The 22,693-nt window shown below is 43.9% G+C and overlaps 1 protein-coding gene across 14 annotated transcripts in view; it reads left to right on the forward strand.

Annotated features, from left to right (window-relative positions):
* Window positions 1–22,693, forward strand: part of PTPRT (protein tyrosine phosphatase receptor type T) — a 970,716-nt gene that overhangs the window by 107,212 nt on the left and 840,811 nt on the right. The gene's annotated exons all lie outside the window — the stretch shown is intronic.

A 22,693-nucleotide genomic window follows, 5' to 3' on the forward strand; every position in this document is an offset into this window, starting at 1 on the left:
GATTCCAGGAAGGCAGGACTTCCCATTATTAACCTGGCTGGAGCTTGAGCTGGGTCTTGTTGGGGATTCCATTCTTGATGCTCTTTTTGTTATCAACTCTGGTCTTTTATTTTATTTTATTCCTACTCAGGGGGAATCTGGGAAGAAAACCCTAAAGAGAATAGGAGTTTACTCTATCTAAGACAATATAATTTGCTGATTCATAAAATAGATACCTAAATTATTGAGGTGTATGTATGCATTTTGTCCCCTATTTCCTCTGTCCCCCCTTTTTTTTCTCTTCCTGCAGCACATTTTCATTAAGAACCTACAGTCTGCCATGAGAACTGGGTGCAGGTGCCTGGGAATATAGCCGCCAGCAGGTATAGCTCCTGTTTTTCCGAGGTTCGCCCAGCAGTGGTCCCTGTGCTGTCCTCTAACACTGTGGGGACAGGAAGGTCAGGAAGGTGTTGGGCAGCTCGGTGTTGGAGAAAGAGTGGGAAGGCTTGAATTGTCCGGGAGATGGATTGATAATGCTAGACAGGAAAGGCAAGAGCAGGCATTCCAGGGAAGAGCATAGACAGGAACACAAGTGTGAAAAAGTGCAAGATCCAGGGAGTGTCACAAACCCGGGTATGCCGGGTCGCTGAGTGCCTGTCCTGTGAGTGGTGGCTGATGGGGCCTGGGAGTTTGTGGGTGATGCCAAGGGGGTGGTTTTAACCTGGTTCATAATGGGGATGCTGCTGAAGTATTTTAATCAGTCTGGCAACATTTGTGTTTGGAGAGACTGCCCTGGCCACAGGCGCATGGGGTGGACTGCAGGAAAGCCCAGGACCAAGAGGCCAAGGAGGAGGCTGTGGCAGTGGTCTGGGATGGTGCTGGCGCCAGGAGCAGTGCCCTGAGGACGGAAGGGAGCGGGTGGGGGTGAGGCATTGAGGATGGGTGGATGCTGGGGTTGAGGGAGAGAGGACCCAGGAGGAATAACTTCCAGGGCGAAAGGAAATAGGTACAAATGAAATTGTATAATATGTGGTCTTTTGTGATGGCTTCTGTTTACTTTTTATAATGTTTTCAAGACTCATCCATGTTGTAGCATGTATCATTCCTTTGTTTGGCCAGCTAATGTTCTGTGATACGGATCTATCTCTTCTTCCATTGTTGGCCATTTGGGTTATTTCCACATTCTTACTATTGTGACTAATGCAACTATGAACATTTCGTGTACAGGTTTTTGTTTGAATGCCTCTCTTCAATTCTTTTGAGTATATACCTAGGAGTGGAATTAGTTGGTTATATGGTAATTCTATGTTTAATTTATTGAGGAACCACCAGAATAGGCAAATTGAAGAGTATCCAGTGGTTGCTTAGGGTTGGGGCACGTGGGTCATATTAGGGTGATAGCTAAAGGTATAGGGTTTCTCTTTGTGGTGAGGAAAATGTTCTCAAATGAACTGTGGTGATGGTTGCACATACCTGCAAACACACTAAAACCTGGTGTATGCCTTAAACTGTACCCTTGGATACTTTGTTGTACATTTTTAATTGGTGAATTATGTGGTGTGAGAATTACAGTTTAACATTTTTGTTTAAAAAAAAAGAGGAAATAGAACTACCTTGTCCTATTTGAAGTTCCTCACAGGGCATTCATGAACTTGTTACAAATACAAAAACATCCATTGCAGTTCAAAATTATGCATTTCTTTGTACTAGAAATCAATTATGTACCTGTCTATGCATACATATTTGTTGTGCCACAAAACTGAAAGCTCCGTGAGGGCAGGGACCACACTCAGCTTTGTGTGCGTCCCAGTCACTTGTATGGTGCTTGACACACATTAAATACACAGAAAACATCTGTTGAGTCAGTGAATGATCTGCTTTTGTAGTTCATGGATGGCTTTATATAGCACCTGATGCTTTGTTTTGCAGAGTAGCCAGGTTCCCTGGGCTTTGAGTTTAGTAAACGTGTTCCTTTGTTTATTTATGATACATTTTGAGTCCTTTTGTTTCTGCTGTTTCTGTTTCCTGGCAAGTTGACTACTAGAAGCCATGGCTTTTGCCTCCTGCCAGTTAAGGGAGGTGGGGCTGCCAAAGATTGGGCGGTCCACAGGGACACTGGGGATGTTATAGTGGGGACCCAGGACTCTTTTGATTCCATGTGTTCTGTTTAAGCTCACCTCTGACGATTTTGTTTTGAACAGACTGTTAGACCAAGCATCAAAAGTAGTTCTAGGAATTTTTCACCTGTATTTATTTTTAAATGTAAAATCAAAATTACCTTTCAGTGTGTAGATTTTTAAAAAGTTTGCTAAATTTTCAAGTAGAATGATTTAGGGTAATTTTTTTGTTTTCATTCTTCTGGAAGCATATAGTTCCAATTTGGTAAAACATGTCAGTAATGAAATTATATATATATGTAATATAAACATAGATATCGATCTCTCTGTCGATCCATATGTATGTTTATATGTATGTATATAGATAGATATGTAATTTATATATATGTAAATGTTCCTCTATTTATTTGTTTTAAAGTTTGCTGAATTTTAAAATGCTGTCTTTGATAATTATTTTTTTGCCTAGGGAGATTTAGCTGCAGTTTAATCAGAGTTGCTTAGGAAATTGCATTTCAAACACAGGAATTTGATTCATAAAAAACTTAGTACTTATTTTCTCTTTGACAGTTATAGATGGCTGGAAGGACCATAAGTGACCAAGGTTTGGAGCAGCTTTCTGGAATAGATGGAATCAAGCAGAATTTTAAAAAATTAAGAGAGATGATTTGGCTAAATATTTGTGTCTTACTCTTATAACTGAATGACTTAGTTTTGTCTCCAAGAATATCTTGATGGAAGGTTAGGTTCCTACAAATATTTTGTACTTATTATTGATTCTCAAATGACATCCATATCTCCCTAGGACAAAAGACCTGCAACTAGAGGAAAGGAAGGACCATTTATGGAAATGAAGTGTGCTGTGGTCTTGCCATTTAATTGAATTTAATTTTATTCCTGTAGTAAACTTGCCTATCAGGCTTTCAACAGGGCTCTGTGGCAGATGTTACACACTCAATTCAGACTGAAATTAGCAAAAGAATGTCCATATTATTGGTTTGTGTATCTAGGAGGTCTAAGGGATAGCTTGGGTTTCAGGAATAGCTGGATCCAGGAGCTCAGGGAATGTCACTAGGTCATGCAAACATTCTTTCCATCTCTATCCATTCTTCATATCTTGGTTCTATTATACTTTTATTTTTCTCTGTTGAGCTCATTCCCTAGAAGTTTCCATGGATACTTGTGTCACTTGTATAGTTAGTCATCTGAGAGAAGAGAGCCACTAGTTACTGATCACTTCAAAAAAGTGCCTTGGCATAAATCTTCAAAGAAGTAAAAAGCTAACCTTTTCAAACAATATGGCTTCTCTCTCACTTACCAACTTTACACTTCCCTGTATGGCCCCGGAAGATGACTGGTTAGCCAGAGACGGGTAAGATTCCTCAAGGGAGGAACAACCTAAGACAGGCACAGTCGCAGGGGGGCCATCAGGTGAGAATTTGGGGATCAACAGAGGTGAGGCTCAGAACCTCACCCCCCCTGCTTTGAGAGAAATCTTCTGCATCCGTGGATGTTTTGCTGCCCTTGTCTAGCCTGGATTAATACTTAGTCCATAGGCACACACCTGATCAACTGATCGTCTACATTTGCCCTCTTACAGCACTAAACCATGTTTTCTACCTTTATCTTGCATCTACCTACCACTTCAGCATTTTATTAAAAATAAAAATAATAATAATAATAAAGGGAGAAATGTGGGATCAACATGTAAATCAAGTACAAAAATCAAACGAATATTCATATTTGACCTGATTGTTTATAGGTCATAATGCGTGATCAAAACCGAAAGTTTCTGTGATGAATGCCCTTGTACTGTTCACCATGTAAGAATTTATTCACTATGTAAGAATTTGTTCACCATGTAAGAACTTGTTCGTTATGCTTCAGAAGATTGGAGACTGACGAGAATTAGGCTTGAGATGGATTAATGATTGTACATTGAGCATTGACCCCCCATACTGAATTTTATTGTTGTTAACAACCATTTGATCAATAAATATGAGAGATGCCCTCTCAAAAAAAAACACAAAAAACCATAATCCTAAAAAAAAAAAAAAAAAAGTGCCTTGGGAGGGTTCAGACTAAGGAAAGTTGGGTCATTGCATAACACTGAACCTGTCAATGCAGCTATGGGATAGGACATTCTTTATTGGTCAACCTTGATGCCTGTGGTCCTGCCTGTGGTAGGAATAGAGGAAAGGAGTTATCCCCATCTATATCCCATGGGATGAGTTCCCCACAATAGACAGGGATTCTGTTACCAGAAGGTGTGAATGGAGAGTTTGCACTGCAGACCAGTATTTTGGTTACAAGACTCATATGATTCCCATTTTACAGATGACACTCAGAGAATGTAAGTGCCCCGCCCAAGTTTACTCAACTGTGAAGAGATAGACTCAGGACCAAAGTTTAAGCCCATCCAACATCAAAGGTCAAGCATACCACCATTATTGGTTTTCTAGAATGGATTTGGACTCCATGGTATGAACAGAAATCTACCACGGGGCTGAATCTGTCAATAAGAGTGAGGAAGCTGCCCACGTAGGATCTGGGAATGCCCTGTAGGGTGGCCATGGCCTCATGTAGCCAGAACTTGTGCCTACATTTCCCTCTGCCTGGGACTCCTTCCCCATCATCTTCTCTAGCTGAAGTTCTACCTAAACTTTGTGATGTGGCTCAATACCGTCCCCGCAGTGGTCTCTCTCATTACTGCAGCCTTCCTTGAAGGCAGGGACTGTGCTTTCTTTCTCTCCACATTCTTGATAGAGTCAGTGCAGTGCCTGACACCTGGTAAGGTCTAAATGAGGCAGCCCCTTTGCAAGCTACTTGGTAGTTGGTGCGTGATGTTTTGCAGCTCCGGGACTGCGCTGAGGAAGCTTTCCAGCTCTCCCGCTTGCCAGCCTCCCTTTCTTCACCTTTGAAGTAGGAATCATAAAAGACTGGGAGGATTGGCTGAAATAACCCAAGTAAAATGCTTAGCGTATATCCAGTGGCATAGTAGTAACTCAGTAGATATTAGGGATTACTGTCATAGCCACTGGCCCAGGGAGGTCCCATGGTGCTCTAAGGCCACACATCAGAGAGTGGCAACGTAGGTCCTAGGGCCCAGGTCCTCTAGCTCCTGTCTCATTTGGAGATGGGAGTGGAAATTAACAGGCCTCATGCTGCTATCGAAAGCATATTTAGACTGAAAAGAAGGTGCCAGTTGTTCCGAGGAGAGCAAAGTTTACTTGTTACTTGTTAGAGAGATTTTCCCAGGAAACAGGAATACACAGGATGTGAGAACTGAAAGCCTCATGTCAATGGTGTAATTTAGGATTTAAACCCAGAGCCAGTCTGGCCTTGATTTATTTGTGGTGGGCATTTAGTTCCACATGATGAGCACATTCTCCAAAGCCTCAGGTTTACCTGTGCCTGAGATGTTTGGATGCGAGATAATAATCAGGCTGAAAACTTTAAACTGCTACTTATACACCTGTTACCACTTCTTGCCTCTTGGGAAATACATTGAAAAGATATTTTTTAGACATTGGAGTAGAGAGATGGGCTTGTATACTGAAGTTTCAGGGTGTATATGTGTATGTATGTTATGCATGTGTGTATATATGTTGTGTGTGTATTATGTATGTGTGTATGTATCTCTAATTTTCATCAGGCCTTTCACGCATTCAAGAAGCGTAAGTTAGATAAATAAATTGACTCTTCTTTTTCCGAAGCATATTCATCTTCCCTTGTTGCAAGACTGACAGGAAGCTGTGATTCTTAGGAATTTGGATGTTAACCCCACAACCTGCTCTGGAACCATGTGGTTCTGGATCTGGGATGGTTGGTGCCAAAAAGTAACTGATTGTCTTTTCCCGTGTTCCTGGGCTTGAGGGGAAGATGGGGACAAGCACAGGGTGACAGCCCCAGAGACAGAGCCAGCTGCTGAATATTCAAGCCTTATTTCATTCTCTTGTGCCATCATGTATCAGTGTTGATGGCTGCTTCTGACACTCTTGTTGCTGTTTGGAGTCAGGGGTGAGTGTTGCAAGGGCAGGACAGGGGCGGATTGAGTGTTGCCTGCAACGGGACGGCGGTGGCAGGGTGGAGGTTAGCAGGTACCTTAGGGAGTGTCACTTGCAGAAAGACTTTTGTTGCTCAGCACCTCTCTCCCCCCATGGGGTCATGGGTGAGACAGGGCTTCTTAGCATGTCACCAACTTTGTTGCTCTGTTAATCATATTTGCCTCTCAGATGTAGAAGAGATGACAGAAATACACTAGGAACTCACCGTCACCAGAAACTTTTTGCGAGGAGAATTTGGAAGAATCATGGCAAATATTCCCAGGCACCTCTATGGGCATCGCCACCACCTGTCATTTCTGCTTCTTTAGTGCCTCTCAAATATTTTCTGTTTCCTGCCCTGGCCGTTGCCTGGGGCCCAACCCTCAGTCTGTCATGCTTGCCCAGACAGCCGTCAAACTGCCTTCCGGGTGGGCTCTTATCTCTGCCTCCCAAATCCCAGCTGTGGGCCTGCAGGTGCCACAGGCTGTCTCTAAGATTCTGCGACTCGCTGTGCCACTCTGGTGCTCACACCCTTCCCTGGCTCTCCATGACCCAGCCTTAGCCTGCCTGAAAATGGCTTCATGGTTGATGGCTCCTGGCAGCGTCTCCAGCGAGGGCTCCTGGGCCATCTGCCCACCTCCTGCCTACCTAGGCTTCTCCAGGTGTAGCCCATTCTCTCAGGTGACCGCCTCCCCACTTTCTTTGCCCTGTCTGGAACCCCCTTGCTCTCTGACCTACCCCATCTGCCTGGCTAACTCCCAGGAGATCCTTACCCCCTTGCATCCTTGCATACCCTCTGCTTCCAGGCTGAGCCCAGGACCCTCCTTCCTCTGTGTTCCCAGATTCCCTACTTTCAACCTGTCACTTTCTACAGTTTGCATAGCTGATTACTTGCGACACAAAGAATGAGTTCCTTGTAGGAAGGGGCTGTGCCTCAGTCCTCTTTACACCTCTGAGACAAGGAGGCCGTGTGTCCTGGTGGTGATGGGATGGTCTTGGGTTCCAATTCTACTTCTTCTGTGTGCCTTTGGGTAACTTGCTTAACTTTTCTCAGCAGCTCTCCAGTAGGGACCCAATAGCCACCATTTAACAGTTACTCTTGGGACTAGTTGAGGTAATTCTTGTAGAACTGTACCTGGCACAGAGCAAGTGAGCTAAGCTAATGTTAGATGCTATTATTGTTATTACTAGGTTCAGGAAAATGCTAGATACTCAATATGCTCTTTTGAATAGAAGGACTAAATGGATGAGTGATATGAAATCATTGTTGAATCCTGACTTTATCTGACACAGAGATTAATAAAAGAGCACTAATTTTCTAATGTTTTTTTTCTCTCTGAACTTTTTCTTTCTCCCAAGAGTGAATATTCCTTAGATGTTAACAAAACACTTTACTTGCTTAAGCGACCCAAGAACACTTGGAAGAGAGCGACTTTGCTCAATAAGCTAATAGCTGAAGTTGGGATTCACCTCCCTGCTGGTTGAATGACACCCCATTTTCCCCTCTTAAAAGAGCTAAATGGCCTATATTTCTTTTTTAAATTAAAGTGAATGAAAATGAATCTCACAACTCCCCTGGAGATGCCTGGAGACACACTGGGATGTCAACTAAAAAAGTTGGAATTGCTGAGCCGAAGAACAGTCCTCGTGGGCTCCCAAGAAAGATGTAACAGGAGAAGCATCCAGTGTGGAGAGGAAGGGACAATCAAAGAAAATAGCCAGATTATGAGGCAGATATGGGGGAAGCAGGATAGGTTGGGGGTGCAGGGTGGGTAGTGGGAGAGGAAAATTGTATTGAAACTGTTGAGTGATCTTTAACTTCCATGAAAAGAAGCAAAACCAGTCCAGGATGTGCTGAATAATTGCCCAAGAACTATTCTTGGCTGCCCTATGAATGATTCTTCACTATGCAAAAATATTGAGAGCAGAAGAGAAGCTATTGTTTTGAGCTTAGAAATTTCTCACTTCTCTGACTTTGCTAACGAGATTTGAGCCCATTATCCTCATCTCACTGTGAGTCTTTGTCAATAGTAGAACTTGTATCTCCGGAGGGATTGTCTACTGAGTTCATTTCAGTTTAACAAGTGTTTATTGAAACCTGGGGTGAGTCTAAGCCCGGGATTGGAACCATGAGGCGCACTGGGGTTGTAATGAGTGGCTCCTTGGGCCCAAGGGGATTCCTGTGGAGGGAGAACTACTGGACAGTCATTTGTCAGTGTGCACCCACCTCAGCCCCAGGCGAGTATGTTTTCCAATGGCTCTGTTAGCCTTCTTTGTGTCAAGTACAGTGATCATCTTAAATCATAAACAGAACACGTCACCCTGTCAGCTCTGCATTGCACCTGGCTTCCATTTGCACCTGGAATAAAAATGCAGACTCATTAGCATGGCCCATGAGGCCCTGCATGACTTGACTCTTACTGACTTCTTACCCTTGTTCTCTCCCATTTCTGGGCTTTGATCTTACTCTTCCCTTTCTCTAGAATACCCATCCCTGAGCTCCGTGGCGTGGTCCGTCTGAGCTGCCAGGGTTCAGCTTAGACGACATCTCTTAGCCACAGAATCTCAGTTCCCCTCCCCACCCCCTGCCTCCTGTGTACTCTCTTTGTCAGGGGGTACTTGCTAATTGTAATTATTATATTATTTGTTTTCTTACCCTTGTCTTTCTCACGAGACTGTGAGCACACGAGGGCAGGGTCCTTTGCTGTCTTGTTTGCTTTCTGTCCAAGTGCCTGGCACACAGTAGGTTTTTGATAAACTGTGTCCAAGTCGCTTGCAGCACCAGAGTTAGTAGTGAATAGCACTAATGAGATAAGGATAAGGGAATTTTAGGGACAAGAGGTGTCATAGAAGCAGTGCTAATAACTCAGGAGAGCTGGGCAAATCCCCTGGCCCCTTGGGACCTGGGTAGCTTCATCTCTAAAAGAAATTATGTTCAATGATCCTCCCTCCTGGCTCTCAAAATTCTTCGAGTGTAAAAGATCTGAGACAGAACAATTTATTGATTGACAGCTCTTTGGCCTAAGCCTGCCCCAGAAATGTTTTCATGAAGAGATGTTACTCGCTGCCTGCCTGTCTCACGTTGATGCTTTCAGGCTTAATTAGAGGCTGTTACCCCTTCTTAAGTAGTCACACACCAGACACACCAAATAACCTTCGCACCGAGTGCTGGGATAGGAGAGTGGAATAACAATTTGATTTCAGGTAGTTAAAAGCTGAAGGCCTCTATGCCATAGTTGTTCATTCCCTTGCTTTAACAAGTTAAGTGAGTTTTGAACAAGTTTTTAAAATTTGTTCAGCAACGGTTTATTGAGTTGTCTACACTGGCTCAGGAGCTGTGGGAGGTGCGTACTATTGAAAAGGCTCCCTGGCACTCAGAGTGATTGTTAGAAACACCATGCAGAGCATTTTACATACCTTGCTGTGTTTAATCTTCGCAGTGACTCTGCGGGGTAGGTGCTGTCAGGGTCTGAGTCTCACAGGGGGCGAAGCACAGACTTGGAGAGGTTGCCAGGGTCACACATCAAGGAGGTGCTAAGGCGGGACTTGAATCCTCGTCTGTGATTCCACTGCCAACAACTCTTGAAAGAGGGAATTGTTCGATATGGTCTCTGTTCCCAAGGAATTTACAGCGTATTGATTGTAGTAGGAGCAACATGCTGGAAAGAATCAGCAGCTGTACAATCCACTCTCTGTACTGCTCACTTCTTCCTCTGCCTTCCCAGGCTGGCTCCCTGCCGGGCGCTGTCACCTCTGGTCTGCAGGGACCACCCTCTCTCCGCATGTGGTTGCCCCTGAGTTCGGCCCTGCCTTCTGTCTCCTCCTAGCCCCTGTGCACCTGTGGGTGCCCCTTGTGCTGGGCTCCCTGGATGGATTTGCTCTGTGGTCTCCTGCCAGGACCAGTGGCTGTGCTGGGGCCCCAAATTCTGCCTAAGCTCTGGGGTGTGTGTGTGTGTGTGTGTGTGTGTGTGTGTGTGTGTGTGTGTGTGTGTGTGTGTGTGTGTGTGTGTGTGTGTGTGTGTGTGTGTCCGTCCGGCTGCTCTCCAGGGTCCTGCTTCAGCCCCCATGGACCACTGGAGCCACAGTGATGCTGTCTCTTAGGCATTCCTGCTGGATATCCATTGAAAAGTCCCCTAAATTTCCCTCTGCCTAACATCCAAAGAAGCTAGACTTGGGCCCATGCACAATTCTTGATGGTAGAATTGGTGGAGGAAGGAGAGGGAAGAAGCCTTTATCCTGAAACATGAGAAGCTGTGAGCCTGACAATCTTGCCCACTTCCCAGCCCCATGATGGGGAAGCACTTTATTAAAGTCACATTCTTTGCATTATTTGGGTACTGTCTCACTGGGTGACCCTGGAAGGTCGTGTTCCTGCTGGGCCTCAGTTTACCCACTTAGTGGGGAGGCTGGGCTACACAAGCCACCGGTCTCTGGCCTAGGATCTCGGGGATGATTGTCCCGTCTTTGAACTTTCACACTTTCAGGGTATGGAACTTGGTGGTTGGAATCATGAACTTTTGAGGTAGGGAGATGTGAGGTGGAGCTGGCTGCCTTGTAGGCTCTGAGATCTTGGGCCAGCCAGTTAAGCTTGCCGAACCTTAGTTTCTCCATTTGTAAAATAGGGTCAACCCTGGCACTTCCCTCAAAAAGTCATTTGTGGGGGTTGACTAAGATAATCCAGGCAGCTTACTTAGCCTGTGTCTACCACACAATAAAATCGGATTAAATGTTAGCTAAATGTCAGCTATTACTTATTCTTGCTCTTTCCTTCCTGCCCAATTCCTGACTTTCCCCACTTTTGTTTCTCTGAACATAGAGCCCTTAACTCTCCTGTCTTCAGTCTTGTGGATTGAAACTACTCGACCCATCAAACAGCTCTCTCCAGCACCTCCCACGGGTTGAGGGAAGGTGCCCATTGCTTGCCTTTCAGACGTCTGCGAGACACTGCGCTTGCAGGTGGCACCAACCCCAGAGATGCTCAGGGGTCTGGCAGCAGGCAGGCTTGGCTAGCAGGAGAATGCTCACCTGTCCTTACGACCAGTGTCCAAGAGGTTGGAGGTTCATGGGTTAACTCATCCAGTGCTTACAGGCTGACCACCCCTCCGTGATTCTGATGGGCCATGTGGGGTCAAGGGCCACTGCCTAGTAGACATGGCCTCAGGGTGCTTGGCATTCCCGATTGTATTCGTTTGCTTGGCTGCTGTAACAAAGTACCCTAAACGGAGTAGCTTACATAACAGAAGTTTATTGTCTTAGAGTTTTGGAGCCGGAGATGAAGGTGCCACAGGACCGCACTCCTTCCAGCCCCTAGGCAAGGCTCTGTCCCAGGCCTCCCCCCTCGCTTCTGGTGGTTGCCGGCAGTCTTCGGCATTGCTGGCCTGTAGGAGCATCGCCCTGCTCTCTACTTTCCTGCTCACTGGGTGTTCTCACTTGTGTGTTGTCTCTGTGACTAGGTTTCTCTTTTTATAAGAACACAGGCCATATTTGATTAGGGCCCACCCTAGGAACCTCATTTTAACATAATTATCTCCACAAATGCCTTATTTCCAAATAAGGTCACATTCCAAGGTACTGTGTTACGTAGAGTTAAGACTCCCATGTATCTTTTCTGGGGTGACATGTTTCATCCATTAACAGTGGTCAGTGATTCCACATATAAGTGGTAACATCACTGGGGTACAGGCAGAGTAGGGGGAGAGACCAACACAAATTAGGCACCAACACCCCATCGAGATGATCTGGTAAGATAGAAGCTCAAACTGGAAGAGGGAGGGAGTGGCTTGGACCATGGGAGCCTGGGAGGCATGAAATATTGGCGGGATGGGCGGGTGGGGGGGGGTGAATGTTCTCCCTTCTACCTTGCCTCAAGGCAGCTCACCTTCTCTGGTCATTGCTGTACTTGACCGAGGAGAGGAGAGGCAGATTTATTCCTCTGTTCTGAGGCAGCCGGGGGTTATAAAACCTGTCGCCAAGGGGACTCTTCCTGGGGTGGAGATTTGTGGGGGTGAGAGCTCTGCAGTTAGGCTGCTTCCCTTTCCCTCCTGCAGCCTAGGATCTACCGTCCCTGGGGGCCCATTTGTCGTTTCCAGGGCAGGGCTGACTGTTGGCTCCAGGCAGGACAGGTTTGGCTTTAGGGGATGATGTATAGTATCTAAGTGTGCTGCCTGGTTAGTAAATTATCTCCTGGATCACTGGACAGTGAGACATTTTAAACCACAGCCTTCAGGCTTTGTAGAGTCTTTGCATTCTGAATTTGAATGAACACGCAGCATGCCTACTATGTGCCAGAGCTATGACACTCACTGGTCTTAAGGAGAGTCTCTGCCTAAAGACGGGAAGAGAAGTCACTAGCCCTTGATGGATACCTACTGTGCACCAGGCCATTAACATACTTTGTTCCATTTAATCCTTACCCCAGGCCTATGGAGCAACTGTCACTCAAATGAGCTGGCTTGCGGAGGTTAAGAGACTTGAAAGAGGTAAGACTCTGGTACACAACAGACCTAGAATTTGAACTCAGGCATGATTGACCAAAAATCTCTTCTCTCTCCTGAGAGTGAAAACCATTTGGACCAGGGCTTGGCAGTAATTTTTTGTAATGGGCCATGTGGTAAATATTTTAGGCTTTGTGGGACATAGGGTTTCTGTCTCATGTACTCAACTTTGGCATTATAGCACAAAAGCAGCTATTGATAATATATAAGCAAATAAGCTTAGCTATGTTCCAATAAAACTTTAGTCACAAAACAACCAGTGGGAAGATTGTGCCTAGTGGCTTCAAGTCGCTGATCCTTGCTTCAGAATAGCTGGCATGGTGGTAAACACCTCATCGGCCCAAGTAACCATCAGACAACCAGCTTTACTTTACAGAATGAAAATGGTTCTCTTAGGTGGGTCTTATGCAATGATTTATGGGCCAGAGGAAGCAGGTGGCATGTTACCGCTCTTCCTGCAGGTGATGAGTTTCTTTTAGGTGCTTTCTGGCAATTAGATTTTGCTGCTGTGGGGAACAAAGAAGACGTGTTTCTGTGTTCTAAAGAGGTTTGTGTGTAGAAGGAGTTAAAAGAGAGAGACAGCAAGAGTAGCATAGTTTTCTGCTCTGTTGTTCACCTTCCTAAATTTTGAAAAGTCAGTTTTAAAGTTAATCACAGCAACATTTAAAAACATTATATTTTTAAAAGACAACTTGTATTCACTGAATTAATTTCACACAGGCAATACATGAGGAGGTAGTATAGCATTGTGTGTAAGAATATGGCTCTGTAATCAGAAAGATCTGGGTTCAAATCCCAGCCCACCAGCACACTACTAGCTGCATGGTCCTGAGCAGGCTGATTAAGCTCTGAGCTTTTACTTCCTGAACTGTTCAATGGCTAGAGTGAGGTTCTTAATCTTTCACACATGTTAGAATCACCTGGAGGGCTTGTTCCAGCACAGATGGCTGCAATGCCCACAGTTTCTGATTCAGTGGGTCTAGGGTGGAGCTAAGAATTTGCATCTCTAGCAAGTTCCCAGGTGATGCTCTGGTTGCTGGCCCAGGGAACACACTTTGAGAACCACTGTGTAAGAACCCCCTCAGGTTCTGTTTCTCAACAGGCACAAGCTGTTGAATGAGGATCTGAGTGGAATGGGCAAGCAGGGAATTCCAGCTGCATCCTCAGGAAGCACAAGTCAGGGCAAGGAGACTCTGCCAGCTGTCAAAGCAAAGTGACACCACCCACAGCTATGGAGGTGGCCCTGGGCAGGGCCTGCTCTCAGGAGTTCCATGAGAGAAGCTTCTGGGAGGGCTCAGCAAGAGAAAGAGGGAGGGACAGGGCTTCCTCTTCTGCCTTCTGAGAGGAGGAGGAAGTATAAGCAGGAGTGTCCTTCTCTGGAGACCAAAGAGAGAGGGAAACATTTATTCCCTGCAAAACTAGCCTTAGGGGTCAGGTGAAAGTGAAAGTGCTTTATGGCACTGTAGCTGGCATATGGTAAGTAGCCAGGAAGTCTTAGCTATTATTATTGTGTGTATTATATACATAAAAAAGTCTATGGTTTCAAAAATATATTTAGTGAAAGACCTCCTTCCTCCCCAGTTCCATTCCCTAGCTTTCACCACCATTAACCGTTTGGGGTGTAGCTTTCAAGCGTTGTCTTTACTGATACTGTAATTCACAGTTCTAACGGACAGCCGTCACCTAAAAGAGTTGATTTTTTCTGTTCTGTTCCCTGCACGGTTGTCATCCATCTTTTTGATGTAAAACTATTTTTTAATCAGTATTCACTCAGTTATTAGTGAGGTAGAACAGTATTTTCAGTTGTTTATTATGTTTTGCCATTTTACCCCACTTCCTGTGACAGAGCTGCTCATACCCTTCCCATGTTTTCTTCTTTGTCATTTGTGAGTGTTCTGTGGGTATCAGAAATACTATTTCTTTCTCTGTCATACAGGTTGCATTATTTTTGTTCTCAGACTGTTTTCTTTTTACTTGGTTATAAATTTTTATTTATTTTTGCCACATGTAAGTGTTTTTTTATTGTTTGTTTTCTTAATGTGTATGTGGTGAGATTTATCATTATTTTGTTGCTTTTTGGTTTCTTGTCCCCATCAGAAAGGCTTTCCTTACTTTCATAAATGAGATTTCCCTTTTTTTCTTGTGCTTTTATGTTTTTTCTTCTTACCCTCCTTCCTTTTTTTTTATTTAAATTTTCAATATATCTGGCACTTTTTTGATGAAAGGGGTAGAGGGAGAGATCTTCTTTGTCATTATTTTATTCCAAGATGACAGCTAGTTGTCTCAATGTCTGTTATTGTATAATCCACGTTTCCTACTTATAGGAAATGCAATCTGAATAATATATTCCCATGTATTTTGGGGTCTAATTAGCTTCTGTTTATTTGTCTTTCTATTTAGATGGTGGTACTGACTTTCTTCACTGATGTAGCTATGATGAACTTTAATATCAGAAGGATTATTCCCCCATTACTCTAAAATTTCAAAAGCTTCTCAGATATTTTTGCATGTTTGTTCTATTGGAAACATCTTAGAATAAAATTCGGGTAAATGATCCCTAAAAGATCATGCTTGGATTTTGGTTGTCTCTGCATTGGATTTATAGATTAATTTAGAGGCCACAGACATTTTTACAACGTTCAGTCCTCTTATCTCAGCACAAGATAAGTTGTGCCATTTACCCAAATCTCTTGTGTTATATCCCTCAGTGGGGTTTTACAGTTCCTTCTCTTAGTTCTTGCACATTTCTTGTTTATTCTTGTGTCTGTTTCTTCCTATGTGAGATAAATGTTTCTATTATGCTTTCTAATTGGCTGTTGCCAGTTAGTGTAGGTATACAATTGGTATAAAAAGATGTGGTTCTTAGGTATATATTTTATGTCTTGCTCCCATACTAAAAATCTCTTATTAATTCTAATAGTTTTCAGTTATGCCCTTGGATTTAAGAAAGGTAATAATATGATCTACAAATAATGGTACATCTATCTTCTCCCTTTTAATACTTAATTACTCTGATTAATTTTTTTTGCCTGCTCTAGAAATTCCACAGTGAGGTTAAATAATAGTGATAATAGCAGATACACTTTTTATTGATTCAGTTATGACAATTCTAGAGTTTTATTAAGTATGACAGTTTTTTTAGATGGATATTCTTTATCATTTAAGGAACCAGTGTTCTATTACTAAGAGTTATTCTTTTATATAAGGAATAAATATTGAGAACATCTGTGGTTTTTACCCCACTGACCTATTAGCTTTTAAAAGTTGCATGACTAAATTTCCAAATACAAAACGATTATTGTAATTTAATTGGTTGTGGCTTATTATTCTTTTAATATAGTACTGCATTTGATTTGCTAGTATTTTATACAGCTCTATAATCCCTTATCTAAAACCCCTTTGGGTGAAATGTGTTTGCAATTCATATTTTATTAGATTTGGGGAAGTTAATGTGATACATATACTGTGAATGTTAGATAATAACCCCAGGAGAGTCTGGGGAAGTGCCCCTTAATCAAACACATTAATATTTATGCAGCCAAACATAGAAAGGCAAAGCTAAGTCAGATAAATAAATGACAGAAATAGTCTCAGGCCAGGTGTGGCTGCTTAAAGTAGTTCAGGTCAGGCTTTCTACTGTCTTAGGATGGGTTTTGCAGCCACAGACCCCAAGACAAGAATTCATGTGAGAATGATTGATTAGGAAGTGTTCCCAGGAAAATCAGGTGGATGAGTGGGGCCAAGCGTGACCAGGAAGAGAAGGAGGCCAGCCAAGTCCCAGGGAGGGTGGCTGGCTCCAGGTCTCAGGGGAGTTCTGGTAACCGTGACCCTTGAGCTGTCCCTTCAAGACAAGACAGCCTGGGGGGTTTATGCTCCTGCCCTCAGCAGTCACCGACGTGCCCAGAAAAGGAGAAGGGTCATGGGGGACACAGGGGATACCGCCAAATGAGTTAGAACAAACAAACCGTGTTTCCAAGTGTTTTCAATTTTAGAATTCTGGAGAAGAGATTGTGGACTTGTATATGATTTTTGCCTCAACATCCACAGAGACGCTGTTGCGTTGTTTCCTGGGTCACACTCCAGTCAAGATTGGCAGAAGGGTCTTAGTAGGTGCTTACAATTCTCCTGTTCGCTCAGCTGTGAAGTCTTTTATAAAGCACCAGAATCATCAGTTCTCCGAAGGTTTTTTTGGAACCAGGCTGCAAAGCCACCTATCATGGCACTTTCTGGAGGTAAATTTTGACAATTTTTTTTTTTAAAATAAGGGTTATTGATTCAGTCAAACAAGTTTTGACTTTATGTTTTCCTGAAAAACAGTGCCTTCCACTGTGATGTGGTTTCCTGGCACAGTTCCACTGAGTAGTGTCTCATAAAATTTGTATATTTTTCATAACACACCATACATGCAATTACTTTTCCTCTTTACAGTGACTTGAGATTTAGTAAGTACTCAGTGAATATTTGCTGAATGAAAGAATCAATGACTGTGGTGTGTTCACTATCTCAATTCCTAGTCTTCCTAATTTTGCATATTAATCTTTTTCTCTCTTGTCAAGGGTTTGCCTATTTTGGTGTTTTTTTGAAAAGAACCAGATACTACATTTATCAATCCTATCATTTAAAATAATTTTCTAATTCATCAAATACTTCTTTTAGCTTATTAATTCCTGGCTCTTCCTTTTTTTTTTAACATAAGTCAATAGCTCAGTTCATTTATTTTCATTCTCACTCAGTAGGAAAATTGAAGGTATGCAGTTCATTTGACTTTATCCCAAAAGTTTTAAATGGTAGTTATTTCTTTTCTATTTTTCTAAGTAGTTTATAATTAAATTTTCCTTCTTTAATGCAATGGTTCAGCAGATTATTTTAATTTTTTTGAATATTTGAGTTTGTAAATGTTTTATCTTTCATAACAAATTTCAAATTTTATTCCATTGTGGCCACAGAATATGATCTGTATAGTTTAATCTTTGGGATTTCTTTTTTTATGTTCCATTTTTATAAATTCTTAAAAACAAAATTAATTTTTCTCTTTCTTCTTTTCAGTCTCCACTACACAACCACAAAACTTTGTGAGAAATTTGAGTAGAGTTATTCCTCCCACCAAAACTGAAAAATATGCATTAGGTCGCAATTATTTAATTATAATTTAATTATTAAACAGCTTCTGCTTGTTTTTTTTTTTTTTTCTTTCCTTTTTTGTGGTGGGCAGTAGAAAAATAAACGGACATGTGACCTACCTGATCAGCTTATTCAATTTTATAAAACCAGTTACAGCGTAAAATAAGATGTCATTTTTCCTTTGATAACCCTAAAGGGAGCATTCTAGGGGAGCATTCAACACTTTTCTCCCAACCCCATTTCCTGATATTCTTGGGGTTAGGGCCCTGACAGGATGTTGGTTACTGGATGTCCCAGACTCAGTGGAACCCGAAGGAGTGGGAATTACTGGATTGTAATTGCTGGTCTGGGGGTAGTGCCCATTGGGCATTTATAGTTCAGAGCAAACCTTTTCCATTCTCAGCTTCCTGACTTGAGCATGAATATTACTCCTATAAGTTATGGTGATGCCATGTAAATTTTCAATAAATATGCCTTTTTTGGAATTTCCCTCAACTGGGTGGCCTGCAGTGAGTGTTGAAAAGAGAGATTTGACACAGGAGAGCAATTAACCTTGTTCAATGGGCTCCAAATTCAGTTTTCTTCAACAATTATGAGCCTCTTTGCACTTAATCTTTAGGTTTCAACATCCAGGTGTATCTAAGGATCCATCAGGCCTCAGCAGTTTTCTTTACTTATTACCAGAAACAGAGTTCTGTCCAATATACGAATATCATGTATTCTAACAATAATCTTTTTTAAACAATTTGTTTTTACTTTTTAATCAGTTTAAGGAGTTATCTTTTTTTTATTGAAATATAATTGATGTACAATCTTATATTGGTTTCAAGTATACAACACAGTGATTCAACAGTTACCCATATTATTAAATCCTTCCCTCAACTAGTGCAGTTACTGTCAACATAAGATGTTCCAGAAAGCAGTTATCTTTAATCATTTGGTTTTTAAACACAAATTCCCTCCTTCCCTCCATTGCAGGGTCATGGAGTACCTGCAATGTTTAGAAGCATAAACAAGGATGAATCAGACAGAACCCTTGTCCAGTTGAACAGGGGCCAGGAAAATCACAGCCCGGCAGCCAGATCCAGTCCTGTGGCCATATTAACTTACCACCTGGTTTTAGAAATGAAGTTTTCTTGGGACATACCCATTCCTTTGTGCTAGAATGGGGAGTCTAGTGGAGCAGTTGCCACAGAGACCATATGGCCCACAAATGTGAAAATGTTTACTCTCTGGTCCTTATAGAAACAGTTGCCTGACCCCTGTTACAGAAAGCTGAGGTCTAGGCAGCGGTGACCCAGAAAGCTCCAAGTGCATGGGTGAGGGCTGGGCCCGTTCCCAGGGTGGTTTTGAGGTAGGACGTGTTCTTGCTGCCTGTTGGGTTCTGCTCACGGGGGGCTCCCCGCAACAGCCTGCTTTGGTCTGGGGCAGAGGGGCAGGAGTGCTCTGAGGAGTACTTCTCAGGGGCCCCAGGGCTGGAGTTGGGTGCTCAAGCCCAGCCAACCAGAGTGGCACTTCATGTTCCTTTGCCTCTATTGAAATTTGCAAAATGCTTAGAACAGTGCCTGGCACAGGAAAAGTTCTATGTGAAGTAAGTGAAAGTGGCTGAGATCCATGGGGACGTGGTGGAGGCCAGTGGCAGTGCCCTGGGCCCTCTTTCTTGCCTAGACTTATAGGCTCTCTTCCGGCAGACCCCACCCTGCATCAGCCAACTGAGCTGCCTCTGGTGAAACATGGGGGGTGGTGAGTGACCAGTTCTCCCTCCTCTTCCTCCCAACCTGCTTCTGTAGCTATGGGGCTGGATCCATGTGCCTCTTACAGCTCTATGACCTTGAACAGGAACACTGGTAAAAGGGTGAAAAATGCAGTAGCAGTAATCCTAGCATAATTCTTACAGGAGCAGCTGTCATTCATCGAGACTTAGTGTGTGCTGCTTATTTTGCCTACCTTAGGGCTTGCCTTGCAGGTCACCTCCAGCCACGGCCTGATCCTCACGTAACGTTTTGCTGGAGCACAGCCACCCACTGCCTGTGGCTGCTTTCATGCTACCGCGGCAGAGCTGAGTTGCTGGGACAGAAGCCACCTCGCCTGCAAAGCTGGGAATAGTTGTTGTCAGGGCCTTTACAGGAAAAGTTTGATTCCTGACGTAAGTTTTGTCATTTAGTCCTTTGGCACCCACTGCCAAAGCCCACTTTACAGATGGGAAAGTGAGGCATGGAGGTTCAATGGCTTGCTCATATAGCAGAAATTGAGGGTCCTCATCTCAAAACTGGGGATAAGGTTTTTCTCTCCTTTTCAGGTTGCTCAGAATTGTGGGTGTGGAGGCGTCTTTGGAGCAGAGCGGCACAGGCAGACGGAGGGGCCAGGAGTTAGAACCTGTGTGGCCTCTGTTTCGTCGTTGCCTCACACTGTGATTTTTTCCATGTTGGCACAATGCGTGGGCCAGACTGGGGGACCTCTGATGTCTGAAGTTTCAAACCAGGGTGCCAGGACCAAGGAGTGCCTGAGCTCTGACAAGAGGTTCAGCAAAGCAGAGGCCCATCTAAAAGCAGAGTGGTGGACGAACCCTGTGCAGGCGGTGGAGTGGGGGCAAAGTTCACAGAGCCTTGCCTTGAATTTCACCTTCCTTCTTGTCGCTTTGAGGCTGGAGGCATGTTCCTACTTCCGGGGAGCCTCAGTTTCATGCTTTGTAAAATGCGGAGAATAGTCTGAAAGCCATCTTTCTTTTGCCTGAGGCGGCAGGGGTAGGAGGGCTGGGGGTGGGGATGGGGTGGGGTGGTGAGTCGAGGGGCCACCCTGGGAGCCTGCCCAAGGATGCCCAGGAGCCTGCCCCTGATGGGGAGGTGGCCCCTCTGTGTGCTTGTTCCAGACCTGGCCCTAAACCACCCAGGAAAACTGGAGACCAGGAGGGGAATCCGGACACCCTCCCTCCACCTTCCCTTCTTCTGAATGCTGTGTCTGCTGAGCTCCTTGTAGATTTGGGGGTAAAATTACCTTATTAATCTTTCTTTTGTAAATACCACTGTGAAAGAAGGGGATTTTGCATTCACTCATCTTTTCATTATTATGGTAATAGCTTTCAATTTATAGCTAATTAACAGTGCTCCTTCCTAACCTGGCCTTTATTATCAGAAGCCAGGGAGAAATCTGGGATCGATGCATAGTCTGTGTGTGGATGATGGAGCAGCTACCAGGGGTAGCTCCGGAGGGTGTGAAGCCTGGTGGTAGAGAGGCCCGTTCCCAGCCACCTGCAGGCTGGGACTCCGGCTTGGCTGCTCTCTCTCAGGAGGATATCGGCACTCGGGGAGGAGGCAGCCAGGGGAGGGAATTATCCAGAAGCCACCCATTGACAACACCGGGAGAGAGACCTGGAGGCTTCCAAGGGAAAAAGGAAGGCTCAGGGGGACATAACTGTCCTGTTGATCTAGACTTGGTATCTGGTCCCCAGGAAGGACCCAAGAGAAACGGGCAGTGGTTATCAGGTGGCAAATTTGGATATAGTGTGAGAAATGTGCCCACAGTTGTGACATTCACAGGTATCTGAAAATAGAGCTTTCTTGGGAGGTCTCAGGCACTACTCCACACACACTCTCTCTACTGGAGGCATTCAGTTAATTCAGGTTTAAGAACCCAGTGGTTTGGCATGAACTTTATAGATTTCATAGAACCTCTAAGGCCCCTCTGATTCTATACCACACATCAAGAATTTGTCAAGGTGACCAGAAAGGGGGGCTATATCTAGCTGTAACTATTTAGCTTTTATTTATTACTATTATTATGGAATAAAAGCATCACTCTTTACTGGCAGGCTAATGTAGGCTGTCTCCTGAAATGAGAAGACTTGAAAACCTAAGAGGGCAGGGGAGGAGATGGTCTTTGATTTCAGGCGTGGCTCAGAGCACAGGCCCTTCTGCTCTGCATGGAGCTCAGATAAGAGATTGCAATTTCCTGCAGACTTCTCTGGAACTACAGAGTCATTAGTTTCCCTCCACTTATCAAGTGAACATAAACAGGTACAAAAATGATTTCCCTTCTTCCTTCTGGATTAATTCTATATGGTTCCCACCCCCTCAGATTCATTAGATCTGTTGGCCACTGTCTTTTCTATGAAAAGACTTGGGACAGGAGTGAGGGACATGGAGAAAATCTGAATCATGATCCAGGCAATGTTGCTTCCCCCCACAATTCCAAAGCAGCCTCTTTTCAACACTGTGCAGTAGAATGTTCTGTGATGATGGTCATGTGCTATGCCTCACCTACCCAATATGGTAGCCACTAGCCGTGTGTGACCACTGAGCACATGAAATGTGGACAGTGGAGTTGAGGAGCTGACTTTCAGTTTTGATTCTGCATTGATGGCATGTTTTGACTGGTCATTCCTCCCCAGATCTCATGTTACTGCTTGGCCAGTGTTCACTGACCTCTGCAAGGCAAACTCAGCCTTGTCTGGGGCAGAGAAGAGGGTCAAGAAGGAAACCCCTTATGGCTGGGGAGGGGAATTGCTGATGCAGAGACTGTGACAGGTGGAGGTGGATTTCAGCATCCTACTGCTCAGACTACAGGTGTGTTTGTGAACTTATGAAAGAAAGGGCTTTAGAGATTCTTTTTTTGTTGTTCCTAGAGGGAGTTCTGTGGATCATCCCTTTGATCAGTCTGCCCTGCCTTTGTACTGAAATGCTCAGGTCTTCCCAAGATAAACACCAGTGTGTACAGGGAGAAAGTAGACTTCTGGGGCAGACACGGCTGAAATTGAATTTCAGTCTTGTTCTACTGTCACTGGGGCAATAACGTGACCTCTCTGAGCCTCAGTTTTGTTGTCCATCATAATAGAACCTACTTCAAAGAGTTGGGCAAGGAGTAAAGGATATAATACAAGCAAATTATTTAGCACAGTGGTTGGCCTGCAGTAAGTGCTCAGTAAACGGGAGTTACTGTTATC

The sequence above is a fragment of the Manis javanica genome, chromosome 5, assembly GCF_040802235.1.
Source record: "Manis javanica isolate MJ-LG chromosome 5, MJ_LKY, whole genome shotgun sequence".
In the NCBI taxonomy this organism is placed as follows: Eukaryota; Metazoa; Chordata; class Mammalia; order Pholidota; family Manidae; genus Manis; species Manis javanica.